Raw genomic sequence first — 13617 nt, 5'->3', positions numbered from 1 at the left:
GGCGGAGAGACATTCCTGCTGCGGATGACAGGGTGCCTGACCCCCGCGGTGCAGCGAAGGTCAAACGGGGCGAATTGTTTTCTAGGCCCCGGTGTCCCTGCCTCTCCTCTCCGTTTGATTTAATTGCCGTCGGGCGAACGTTTCTCCCTCTTATCGGTCCCTCGGATGGCATGATAGGGGCGGGGCGGTGCCTCCACCCCCTCAAAGTGCCTCGTATGTCTCTGTGTCTGGAATTTTCACTCGCCTCTTCTTCCCTCCGTTACACCCCGGCCTCCTTACGCATCCGCGCCCGCTTCAAGACGACTGCGCCCCGTCTTTGATGAACGTCTTGAGTCCGTCTGGAGGCTGTTCGGAGCGTGTTATGAGGCTTTTTTTGAGGCGCACTCCTCCCCTGCTCTAGTAGCGAGACCGGTCGCAATGCGTTCGGGTCTTAACCGTCATATATATCTGTGGGAAACGGCAGGCCGAGTTGGTTAATTTTTTGTCTGAAAGCTATTTGTTTGAAGACTTTAATGCGCTTGAAAAATTTCCACCTCCTTCAATTTGTTCAAATAAATACTAAATATCATATTTTCATTCATATCTAATAATTTCTTAATTTTCTAACTAGTATTTCTATTAACGATTGTCGTTTGAAGCCACGCGAGTACATTCGATTGCATCGCTGTGCTGTGAAACGGTGGTTCTAAATGATTATGATATATAGTTCTTATCACGAGCTTACTATTTTTCTCTATTTAATTGTTTTTTATTCCTGTGAAATTTATTATGGCGGAAAGGTATGCCATGTACTTGGGCCGTTTAAATTAAGTGGAACTCCTTTCCATCACAAAGAATAGTGCACATGGTATATCTGTTTAAAATTCCAAAAGTGCTGTTATAATCTAACGTTTTGCTGATACGGAAATATGGTTTTATCTGCAATATCATGTGTTATAAATATATGGTATAATAATGGAAAAAAGTAATACAGTAAAAATCATAGAATAAATCATAATGAAGTAATTATGTGCCATATAATTGAATAGATAATAAATGGGTGTCTATGATCGTTTATTAGTTGTTGCTAATCAATGATGTAATGGCCGTTATGTGCTGTTTTCGGAGTATCTGTGTATAAATTCAAAAAAATTCCAATAAGTTTTTCTGGATAAGTCTGTTTGTTCTATTGAACCGTCAATCGATTATGGCTGTCGGTTATCATTTCGAGTTTTTAGTCAGTATTGATAAGATAACCTTCTCAAGGATTTTATGAAATTCGAAATGTGTTATTTGAGAAGGCTGGTTGAATTTATTGCGTTTGTTTTTTGGTCGTATCGTAATTGTCATATGTTTTCGGTTGTATAGCTTGTTTCTTTGGGTAAGAGCCGCCTTTTTTTGTTCCCGTCCCGCCGTTGTTTTACCCGAATAGGAGTCTTAAGTCATTACCCTGCTGGCTGAGGACAGCTGTTGGGTTAACGGGTGGAGAAAATGTGTTCCAAAAATAGACTGGAGGTTGAGTGTCTATCTGGTGTGTGTAGTGCATGCCCAGTTCGTGAAGGGTGGCGCATGCATTTAATGGAGCGCGATAGCTGGCTGCCTTAAGTAATATTATTCGGTATTGGCGTGTAAGCTGTTGTGAAAACCACCAGAAAATCCTTCTTTTCACATAAAACGCACCGATCTAATCCTTCTACACACAACCCTTTTGGTTCTTTAGAGTCCTCTCAAATATTTCTGTGGCTATATGTGTTTCTGGAGCCCATGGTTATATTTCACGCTCTTTAGTTTGCTTATTGAAAGTAAAAGTTAAATTCAAATTAGAAATGTAGAATAGAAATATAATTCAAATAGTAAAAGTTAAGTTTCATTTATTTTATCTTGGTTTTGCTGTGGCTATAACAAGTTTCTTTAGATTTCTTTCTAAGCACCTCTCGTCTTTTTCTTGGTGCTTTTATAGCTATGATTTTCCATCATTTTTGACTTTTTCATGTCTCCAGAGTTCTAATACTTAATTTTATAATCTCTTTTACCTAGTGTTTCATTACTTGTTAATTGGATGATGGCATTTGTTAGTTGTGCCTTTGAATCGATAATAATTAATCACCTCTTGATCTATTGAGGCTATACTAACTTGAGTTGCTGTTCTTCGAGTTAGAAACTTTTTTGTTCTTCATAACAGGCATTATTGCACTATTCGTGTAATTTGGAGATATTCCTCCTATAGTTGTAATCATTATTTTTGCAGTGCGTGAAACATGCATTTAGGAAACCTTATGCATTTAAAAAGTTATGAATGGACCATTGGTTCCGCTCAGATAAATTTTCGTGACCTTTTCCCGAAAATTCATTCGCAGTGATTTCCTGCGTTCTACGTTTGATAAAATTGTTGGTAGACTGATCTTTCAAGACGATATCACTTCACCCTACCCCATATTCTTTTAACTATGGAATGACTTAGTATCATGTTCTGCGGCTGATTAATTTGGTCCCAACGATGTCCGCCATTATGTGAGTCTTTGAAATTAATTCCAGCTATCGGGCTATTCCTTAGACTCCTTGGGGTGTTCTCTTAAACGTATGAGAGAAGAGGGAGTGTGGGGTGTGAGGGGCGAAACATTTGGGAGGGAAGTGACGAGGAGGAGGGAGAGATGGAGGAGAGAGGGTATGAGAGAAGCGAGGAATAAGGAAGAGGGCGACCCTTTGGGGGGGGGGGAGGAAGAGGGGATGCATTCTTCGGAGGCGAAGGCTCGAGCTTCTGTTCTAACTGTCCCGAGTAGAAGAGGAGAAGAGGAGGATGCTGGGAAGGGTTGCTCGAGGAGCAGCTGCGTGAGTGAGCATGGGGGTGAAGTCGGGGCGGGCCCCTCTCCCTACCTCCTCCCTCTTTGCCCCCCTGAAAAAGGCCCCTCCCCCACCCCCTGCGGCCCCGTCATTAAAATTAAAACAAGACGAAGGCATCGTGGGGTATGCAACACTTTACGGGTCGACCCTCCATCCACCACAGTCCGTCCTTCTCTGCTCTGAACATCCTCTCACGGCAGTTGTTGGCCTTATCTCGGCCAAGGCGTCGCACTCTCGAACATCCTCTGCCCTGTCAAAATATGAGATACGCAGGATTCGGGATGGGACCGCTCTAAACCGTGGCGCGTGCGTCCGTAATGGACTCGGCATGATCCTTACCCCACGCGGTTGGTGTTCCTTGTTCTTGAGGAAGGGGCAGGTATATAAGAACATAACCGATGGGTCGAGGTAGCGACTTTTTTGTTTGGAACATTTATTTTGTGTCGATTTTGTTTAGGACTTCCGTCTGTCCGTGTTTGAAGTTGCAAACTTTTCTTCTCTAAATGCAAGAGATCTCGTCGGAATACTGCCGCTAAATATACGCGATTATTAGTAAAGAGTATTCCATAAACATGAGTGGGATTTAAATCAGACGCAGTGAACTACCGAAAGAACTGTTTCTCGTTCTTTATTGGTTGTAAAATGGTTTGCTGTGGACATTTTTCAAATTTCTCTTGTAGACGATTTTGAAAAATTGGGACGTAAGAATGAATGAAACTAGATTAGCTCCGTCTGCATTTCCTTTATTTGCTCCTTGTCCTGCTCCTATCGAAATTAGCCAGGAGTCCAAAGGTTCATTCTGATACTCTAAGATCAGCTGATTCATTCCTCAGAGCCGTTTCCATTTTACTGGTTATTGTGTCTCTCTCAGTGTCTCTGTTAATTTATTTTTTCTGCATTAATATTAATTTTCTGACGTCTTCGCGAAATTTTGCCAATAATTTTCGCTGGTATTATTAGTTTAATTCTCATCAAACTTATTCAGCGAAGGGCATCTTCGTTTCCAATACGCTTTGTACTTATCTGGCTTTCATTCCTCATTTTCTTTGCGTTTGTTGTGTGATCTTCGTCAGCTTTTTGTCTCAACAGATGTTTGTACGAGAGAGGATTTGTTTTTTTTACATTATTATACATTCTATTATGTCGCTGATCTTGAATTCCCCTGCAGATTTATGAATGCAAATATTTCTTCATTTTTTAAGTCAGTGGTATAAATGAGTTATATATTTAATTAACATGGATATGATGTGGCACGGCACGTTTTACCGGTGTTCAGACATTGCAAGGAACCGATAAATATCTGTGTAACATGACTGCCATATATTTTCAACATGAAGATAGTCATTATGTTTGCAAACAGTGGCGCCGTAAGACACGATAATTAACAGAATAATTGATTCATTCTTTACTATCGTCTGTTAGGTCTCAAATTTTGAAACTATTAATAGATTTATGGGCATTGATTTTTCTTATGATTTTAGATGTTTTAAATGCGCATGCGTGGCAGGAGTGCCATAGCTGGTACATCTCGACCACCATCTTTCGCCTCCTCTGATCTGTGCCCTGCGTGCCTTCCACAGTCGGCTATTTCCCGTCCCCCCCTCTGCCGCATCTCCTCCCCATTCCCCTGCCCTCTTCACTTCGTGTGTACCTTCGCCCTAATGTATGTCGTCCCCGCCTCCTCCGTTTAGCCCCCTTCGCCGTGTTTTTGTTTTGACCCCTCCCTTCCCTCGCCCTTCGCCCCAGCCGAAATTCCTCCTTGTTTATGTCTCCGTTATCCCTTATTGATATCTTGTTTATTCTCTCTTCTCGCTTGTGTTTCGATCTTTTCTCTTTTTCCATATTTCTTCCTTCCCACCTCTTAATCGTAATTACTGTGGCAATCCGTCGGAAATTGATCATTTTAGTTATTTATTTTGATAACCACCTCCTACAGCGCACGCTTGAAAAATAAGCGTGTGAAAAGTTCGATTGCTGGAGTATATTCGAACAATTTTCTTATTTTTAGCGCTCATTTATTCGTTACCATAAGTATGCATTCTTACTGTGCGATTTCCACGAATAACTCGTTGACTTTATTAAAACTGATATGTTGCAAGTTGTTATTTTACGAGTTATTCTTAGACTTATAAGTGATTGACCGTATTTCCATATTCTTTTAAATTAGTTGACCGTTTGCAATACCTCTCAATGCTTATTAATTTAACTTACCTCATAGTATGGTTTGTTCACGATAATTTATTTCTCTTGTTCTGTATTGCAGGATTCGTGTCGTCGCCTTAAGAATCATTGAAGTGGTTGGGACGTTTCCTCTGAGTAAGTACCCAAGATCTGTTCTTAGCTCCCGTAGAGTAGTTGTTTTTAGTATAACCAGTTATAAAGTTGGCTGAAGTTGATTTCTAAGCTTTCATGTTTTTTAAACTTTTTTTGCTCTCCTTCGTCCCGATTGCCTCTTAAATAACCCCTGAGTGTGTTAATGTCCTTTCGTGGACTTGTCTTATTCCGCCTAGACCTTGTTTCGTAGCCTAGGCCTTTCTACTTTTCATTGCTATTTATTTGAGGCGTTTGGGATCTCGCACCTGGTCACCATAAACAAAAGAGCGGCAGTGATCCTCTTGTAAAGCTTTTCCTTGGAGTACGACGGTTGGCGTTCCAATTGAACTGATACGTTTTTCACATTTGGCTAGGAGCCACTGTTTTAAGAAGATGGATTCAGCGCTATAAATAAACTCGGAACGGTTTATATGCGCAATTAAAGTCACCCAGTGCTAGCAAGCGAATCATCAGGGCCTCGATCCCGAGGACTATCAAGATGAAGGGAGACACGCCGGCCGGTGGTGCCATTAATTTCCAAATGTAATTTTAAACCGGCGTTTCAGAAATTAACTTCAGGAGGGCGCGTACCATGTCGTGATAAGCGATGGGGACTTTGTGGAAGTATTGTTAAGACAAAATGATTTAATGGCTTTCTCAGACGGCGTATCGTTTGTGAGCGGAGAAGAAAGCGCACCTTAAAAATGAATACTTAACCGCGCGCCTCATGAATAACCTTACATCTCGGTCTCTATTCACGCGTGAAGTTTCACAGTGATTTTTTCTTGCCTTGAGCCAGACCTAGGTCATTGCTTTCATCAGCTCTGGATACATTTTGTTCCTTAAGCCTCACTGCCATCTATGTAGTGTTAGAACAAAATTATTGGTTGTGGGTTCTGCCATATTTTAACGAAGGAGAGAGTGTGCGAGGCTCAGTGGCTGCTTTTCTCGTTGTGTTAAATGAGTATACGATGTTTAATTCCTGAATCGTACTATAAATGTGCAGTTCAAATTACCTTGTGTTTAAAACTGTTTTTGGCGGCCTAACAATAATTAATTAAAATATAGTATTATTTCCATATACTGTGAAGTCTTCATTGAATTTATTCCTTGAAACTTGAAAGATAGAAAAGTCTTGAAAGCCATCCTTCCTAATGTTTCCGTTGCCGATATTCGTGTGCTGTCCTCGTCAATCGTGTTATTCTGATCATGCAATCCGTAGAGTGTTCACCGTATTGTTTGTCTACGTCATGAGTGACGCGGCAGTTTTTATGAGGTTCTGTTATGTTTTTAGTGGTATCAGAAGGTTACTGAAGGTGTGCTTGCTTTAACTTGGACATTAAATTCTTGAATTTCAAGTTGCTTGAAGTCTTGAAAACCAGCTGTGGAAAAACCCGTATTATAATAATTAGATTCTTTGGCGTATGCCGTGTGATGCTCAAACACCTTTTTTATATTAATGCCAGAATCGCCTACCAATATCATTTCCCTTGAATAACTGGCCTGTGGATGATTTCGAAACGTGGGGTCAAAACTCCTGGCACATCGCGTCGGATGCACCATTGTGTCTAATCATCATCCTGATCACCGAAACCTTCGATTATGGAACTCTATGGGCCGTATTCATAGTCGCGTCTTGATTGTTTACTTGAGACCGTCTTCATGAAGACCGCCTTATTGGTCAAGGCGAGCTTATTTGGTTGCCGCTTTCATAGTCAACAAATAAGCTCGTCTTGACGAAGCTGGTCTTGATCAAGCTGGCCTTATTTGAAACAAGGCGAGCTTTGTCAAGCAAATGCTCAAGCAAATGCTTATTTGATCGACCAATCACCGACCATCACCGACGGCGTTACATTTGTTTACTTGACAACCAGCGCCACACTACCGCGGTAAATTCGAGTGACTTTAATAACATTCACGGAAGCCCGATCACGGCATCCGCGTCTAATAAATATCGACATAATACTCCAATGGAAAGGAAAGTATCCCTGGATATACTTGCAAATGTAAAAAAAAGAAGATAAAAGAGGAGATATGGCAACACTTCGTCGAAAAGAAGATGTTTGGTGACAAATAACGCAGATGTAGCACACGTCGTCTGTCATAACGCGAGAGGTAGGTTAACATTTTATAATTTTACAGTATGGAATACCTGTGTGTTCATTTACTTTACCGGTAAAATGTGAGTGCACGAAAAGTCATTCATTTCAATGGCCTTTGCAGCAATAATATATAAGAGGTAATTATTATGTTGCAGCGATCGGAGGCCTAACTCAAAACATGGTGGTCTAACATAAAACAAAAGGAGTGCATCGACCAAGGAAAAGCAAAATCGTATGAAAACTGGCGGAGGCAGGCCACCTAAATCCCCGGAAATTGATCCAGAGGTACAAAATATTGTTCCGGATTTGATGGATAGAACCCCGATACTTTTTAATTCCAATATGCCTCCTGATAAAATTGCAGGTGAATATTTTGTGTTGCATAAATAGTTATAAAATATGTCCATGAAAATTTATTCCTTAAAGAATGTGCATGCATGCTTGCGGATAATATTTCAATTTAGATGTAAATAGATGTGAAATAAAAATAAAGTATAGCTGAGACTTCAAATAGATAAACAAAATACGATTTTAAAATTATGAAGATTAAACAAACCGATGTAACTATAGGGCTTTCGGAAATATTTCATGTTATATTAGTGGCTTTTTATCACTGTCCCTCATAGTTGATTAACAGGCATTCGTTATCCTTGGAATAATTAAACTGCAGATATTATGGCTACTGATGGTCAACCTTACATTGCTGTGCCAATTAATTTTTCATTTTTTTGGTAGCATTTTAATTATGAAAGTCATATCAACATTCTTTTAATGTAATTATTTCTTATTTTATAGAAAAAGCAGACCTCATATCACAAGAAATAGGTGAAAACATTGAAGTAATATCCCCAGATGAGGTATATGCTTAAGGGATGGGTATTAATGATGGATATACATGCTATTTATCTGTAGTTACATTTTAAATTCTATTTTAAAATTATTTTATGGCACCTCAAGTATGTAAATTGAAAGATATAAAATTTTATAGTTTCATACTTCTCCTTTTGCAAATGCACACAAGGCAAGAATCAATTAAGTATCATGTACCTACCATTATCAAGTATTTTATTGAATTACAAAATCTAAAATATAGCTAAATAAACTTCAATCACTGTTATAAGTAGGGAGAGATGTTAAACTTGTTTACATTATTAAATATAACAATTTATTTGCTTCATTCATTAATTGTACATACAAATGAAGTGGAGGTGGGCATGCATGAGACACAGTGTGGTGAGGCATCATTAGATCAACGTGGGTGGATTGATTTTATCATAGGTGAACATATATTTTAATTACATAGTACTTCTGTCAGCTGTGCAAAGCAGGCATTGTTTGGTACAATGGGTAAACCTTTAATATTCGGATAACTTCACCCTACGACACCCTAACTGCCGCATTGATTGCCCTAAACATCATATGTTTCATCATGGGTTCATTCCAGTGTGGAGATGGCTTTGATTAGATGTATATCAGAGAGAGAAATATAAAAAATGAGCTGTGAGCTTGTAAGACAAATACATAACCTTTAGGCTGGTGAAGTCAGTATCGAGGTTGGTGTCCATCAGCTCTTATTCATTAACCAAAACACAATAAACAAACTAATGCACAATATTTCACTGAGGTACATGCATTATCTGTTAATGAATCCAAAATTAGGAATGGTTTTGACGGTGATTACTTAAATACACATTTACAAATTTTAACTGCAAACAAGAATAAATTAATGATATAATTTATGCTTTTAAGGGATAATTCTTTTCTCACAAATTAAAGGAAGATTTGATCAATTAATGCTTGTCGTATAGCAAAACCATCTCCTGGATGCAAGTCAGTGAATCAACGGTAACCACTTAATCTTCTCTATGATCATCTTCTACAAGAACATTATGGAATATTAGGCTCAAGTTGTGCAGCACAGCACAGGCTACAAAGTCACTTGCTGACCAGAGAAGTTTTGTGGAAACACTCTTCGAAAGGCATGGAAACCTCTTCTTCCAAATGCCAAACACTCTTTCCACAAAGAAAAAATAAGGCTATAGTTAGCAGCATTGCCAATATGACTCCAAATAAGATTCTAATCTATTTAACTTAAATATGATGTTTTTAGAAGCGTTATGAAGTTATATTGGTTTCCTGTACTCGAGTACCTACTCTCTACAGGCATTCCAATTAAAGTGCAACACACTATCTGAGGTGATTCCAATGTAAAATCTACATTAAGTTACACTCCACCTACATTATGTGGTCTCAGGAAAAAAACCAGGACTCTGTTCCTTTCAATAATATTCCACACCTTGGACCAGCTTCTCAAACAGCCCCTGCTGTCAATATACATATTCAGGGGTAAAGAATTCAACTTCTGAATTCTTTCATTCAATCAGGTTCTTCATAAGGCAGCAAATAAATGCAATGAAGATTTGAATGATTAGGTTCACTCATCAGAATGAATGAAAAATAAAGCATTCAATAACCACAGAAACAACACTATTACTATTATCATACCTATGGATACCTTAGTGTTATAAAATTTTTGGAATTTAACTCAATGATTTCCGGAGTAAATAACTAATCTTTTTTTCATATCCTGATTTTAGAGGCCATGATGAGCTTTAAATGAAATTACCTCATCAGTTTTATATAAGAGATTAAAATGATAGTGTTTTTGTTGATCACAAGATTGATTCTTATAAATTAGAATATGCAGTCTCCACCTGACATACCACACAAGTAATAAATATAACCCTTAGTGATAGTTCCCCAATTATAAAACTGAGTAAATTTTCCTAAGTAAATAACTTTATTACAGCTCCTGCATCATCAAGAACAGAGGGAGGAAAAAAGCTTCGCTAAATCCGAGTTAGCCTTGAAAAGAGGGCGCTATAGGAAACTAATGCAAAAGAATGAATAATGAATTTTTGTTGCTTCTTTCATTATCCCAGATGTGTTACTGTGTTATGTGTTTCGTTGATTGTAACATTGTTTTATGTGTTACATTGATTGTATTGTGTTAGAATTATTTTGTTATGTACAACAGCAATTGTGTCATTGTGTTACATTGCTTCTAAAAATATAATAATATTAAACATTTGTAATAACATCAAAGATTTGAAGAATATCATTTTCATGAAAACCTCCTTTTCTGACAACTTTGCAGGAATAAATGATTTAATGGGAGCCTGACATCATACCAAACCATTTCCTGGAAATCAGTTTGGATTTTACTTTCAGTAAATTGCATTCTAAGAGCTCTTCTTTTATTGAATAGGTTTCCAACCTGTCGGTTATGACCACTTGTGATGTGGACTGACCCTTTCACAAGGGTTTTCGGAAACCGTCACGAAAAAATATTTAAAATTACAATGATAATAAATACAATAAAAGTAGCAATGCATACAATTCCATCCTTTTTATATGGAGGTCATGGCAGCAAGAAAAGTATTTTAGTATTATGGCCCTAGGTAGGTTAAGAACCACAGCCCTGAAGGAACTTTATGGAACAATTAACCACAATTGATTCTTTAACAAAAACAGAGAGGTAAATACTCAGCACTGATTGTGAAATATACTTAGGGGAAGTACCGGTATTGGAGTAGGCCTACTCCAATGTGTATTTACTATTATTTTAAGTCAATTTAAATTGACTTAAAAACAATCATATCTTATGCTTACATAATACTAATCGAGTATCACTCACATTTATGGTATAGTAATCCAAACACCAGAGGCAATACTTACTAGTTGGTTCCTCTAATTATAGAAATATGTTCATTATTGAGAGCATATTTTTCAACATTGGCATTTAAGTGATAGTGGGTGAAAAGAAAATGCAAACATGGCAAATTTGTTAAACGAAAGACCCCATTATGGTAGCATGAAATGAAGATATTTTACTATTAGCTCAAATAGGTAATATAGCTGTACCTTCTCTATGTTGGCAAGGGAAGTAAGTATCGGCAGGGATAATTCGTTTATCGTCACTTACTCAATCACTTGTACTCAAAAGATGTGCAATACAAGGTACTCTTATAGGCTCTCTTAAATTAGACAGCAGAAAAAGTAAGCACATATTAAAAGCTTAGGCCAATCTCAAGCTGTAGCTTAATTTGATATTCGAACAGCATTTTAAAAAATTGTCACCTTTTTAGAGCACAAAATATTTCATCATAATACAACTAAAATACCACAACTTATACACTGCCACAATGGTCCCATCGAAGACTGTTTTACAGCAGTCTTCAAAGCAGCAGCTATTAACTTTATTTCAAAATGTATGCCTATTTCATTCTTATTGCACTCTCGAAGATCCACAAAATACATGTTGGTAGGAACAGATATGCATTCCACTAATTGGAGAAGTTAGAAATAACTGGAAGAACAGGAATTACACAGTGCAACTAAAGGATATATTTCTTTTCAAAAGGAACAAAATATTTCATAACTGATTGACAAGCACTCCAGTACAATGACTTTGTTTTAAACGTTAGGTACTCTCTGAAGAGTATATTACTGTCATGAATAATCAGATACGCATAATGACAAGGTTAATAATGTGTAAAACAATTAAAATGGAACAATTTATGCCACAAAAGGTTTGCACAGGAGCACAATCGCGAACTGTAGGTAACGGTATGTTACTCGCACTTTCAGACACCGCTTTATCTATGAAATATTCCACTCGAACACGTAATCCACGTCAAATAAGACTCATTGATATTCGAAATGTAATTACTGAAGCATATAAGGCGAGGTATCCTCTCCTTGCAATGAAAAACAATGTTTTACACACACTTTACCGGTTGTCCACTTCCCATTTTGTGACAGCAATGAAGTGAATCAAGTCGTCAGAGAAGTTGGCACAGATTACATAAGAATTTACGGCATAACACGCAGGATACGAATCAGCCACAATTTTACGTCCTTAAACCTTCTTTTTAGGAATATATTCACCACTCCTTTCCATACCTTACAGCCTAATCTATTCTTCGAAACACTTCATAACTCGTCGAATTTCGAAGCAAAATACTAATAATTTCCATAATTATTAATAAAATTCGAGTAAAAACGTCAGAAAACTGTAATTTGTCCGGATTCCAGCGGATAACGTAACACAAACTTGAATGAGCATTTGCTCAAGACGGGGTCGACGTCGACTTGACGAAGGCGATCTTATTCGTTGTCTTATTTGATAAACAAGACGACCTTTGACGACTATGAATACAGGCGCGCTTGAGCATTTGCTTGTTTACAATAAGGCGCGACTATGAAAGCGGACAAGCTCGCCTTATTACAAGGCGAGCTTGATCAAGCTCGTCTCATTCAACAATGACTTGAGACCGTCTTGTTTAGCGACTATGAAACGGAAATAGCGAATAAGCTCGTGCTTGAGGCGATCTTCATCAAGCAAATGCTCAAGACGCGACTATGAATACGGGCCTATAAGTTCTCAATCGATTGAATCGCTAATATTTTCCGCGTCCACTGTGCTGGAGTTCCTTCTTCTGTATTCGCATTTGGATCGCAATTTTTTCTGGCGAATATTTCCTCGCTGACCGAGATGCCACTGTTTTCCTCGGTCTCGCATGCCATCGTTTTTGCGTGTGCGTCCCCTCCGTCGTCAGCTGTCGTCGTGGTCCTCTGGCTGCCATGAAAGGCCTTCCTCCCAGCATCCGATACTCTCACTTTCCCCGACCCGCTTCATCTTCTTCGCTGGACCAATCAATCCAGTCCTTCCCCATCGAGGCATGCTCTGCTGATCACGTTTCCGGACAACCCGCTCCCATTCCACCTTGAGATCGTTTTCCAGGGCCTTCTGCATTCGCATACACATTGCTCTACTGGCCACCTCGAAGGTGTCTGGCTGGAATAGAAAATTCACATGTACGTTCTCCTTTTTTGGAACTTATTTACCAGTCATTTCGACAATTATTTCACCATCAAAGTAATTACATAATTGAAGAAACCAAGTTCGGTAATAAAGTGTAGGTGTGGTACGCACAAATTGAATTTTCTTTTCTAATATCGTGGTACCACAAGGTAAATCCGCAAACCATGAACTGTATTTGGCTGAATTAAAAATTTTATTTAACCCTTAACCAGTATTCAATGCCACATTTTATAAATTTCTTAAATAACAGGTTTTTGAATGCATCTGATATTTGTTTAATGCATCAGGCCTCCATTTGCTCTACTTATCTGTAAAACATTTATATCTTCTCTACTGATATTTAAGGCAGTGGTTAAGTACCTAATTAAAAATACCAAAGGTACTAGTTCATTTTCCACTTTCATTTAGTTGCATTTGTGGTAAACTAATGGTTACGCACTAATGGGTACGTACTGAGGGGAACATAATTGTATAACCTTTTTTCGTATTCGAGGA

The 13617-nt window shown here is 38.3% G+C and overlaps 1 protein-coding gene across 3 annotated transcripts in view; it reads left to right on the top strand.

Annotated features, from left to right (window-relative positions):
* LOC124169138 (mediator of DNA damage checkpoint protein 1) overlaps positions 1–13617 on the top strand; it is a 406870-nt gene that overhangs the window by 253954 nt on the left and 139299 nt on the right. For all 3 annotated transcript variants that reach the window (XM_046547646.1, XM_046547654.1, XM_046547669.1), the window contains one exon: positions 5084–5136. The gene's annotated coding sequence lies outside the window, so the exon portion shown is untranslated. The remainder of the gene's footprint in view (positions 1–5083; positions 5137–13617) is intronic.

Source organism: Ischnura elegans, chromosome 1 (genome assembly GCF_921293095.1).
Source record: "Ischnura elegans chromosome 1, ioIscEleg1.1, whole genome shotgun sequence".
Classification (NCBI taxonomy): domain Eukaryota; kingdom Metazoa; phylum Arthropoda; class Insecta; order Odonata; family Coenagrionidae; genus Ischnura; species Ischnura elegans.
The sequence above is the reverse complement of the archived record's forward strand: the minus strand, read 5'-3'. Positions and strand labels throughout refer to the sequence as shown.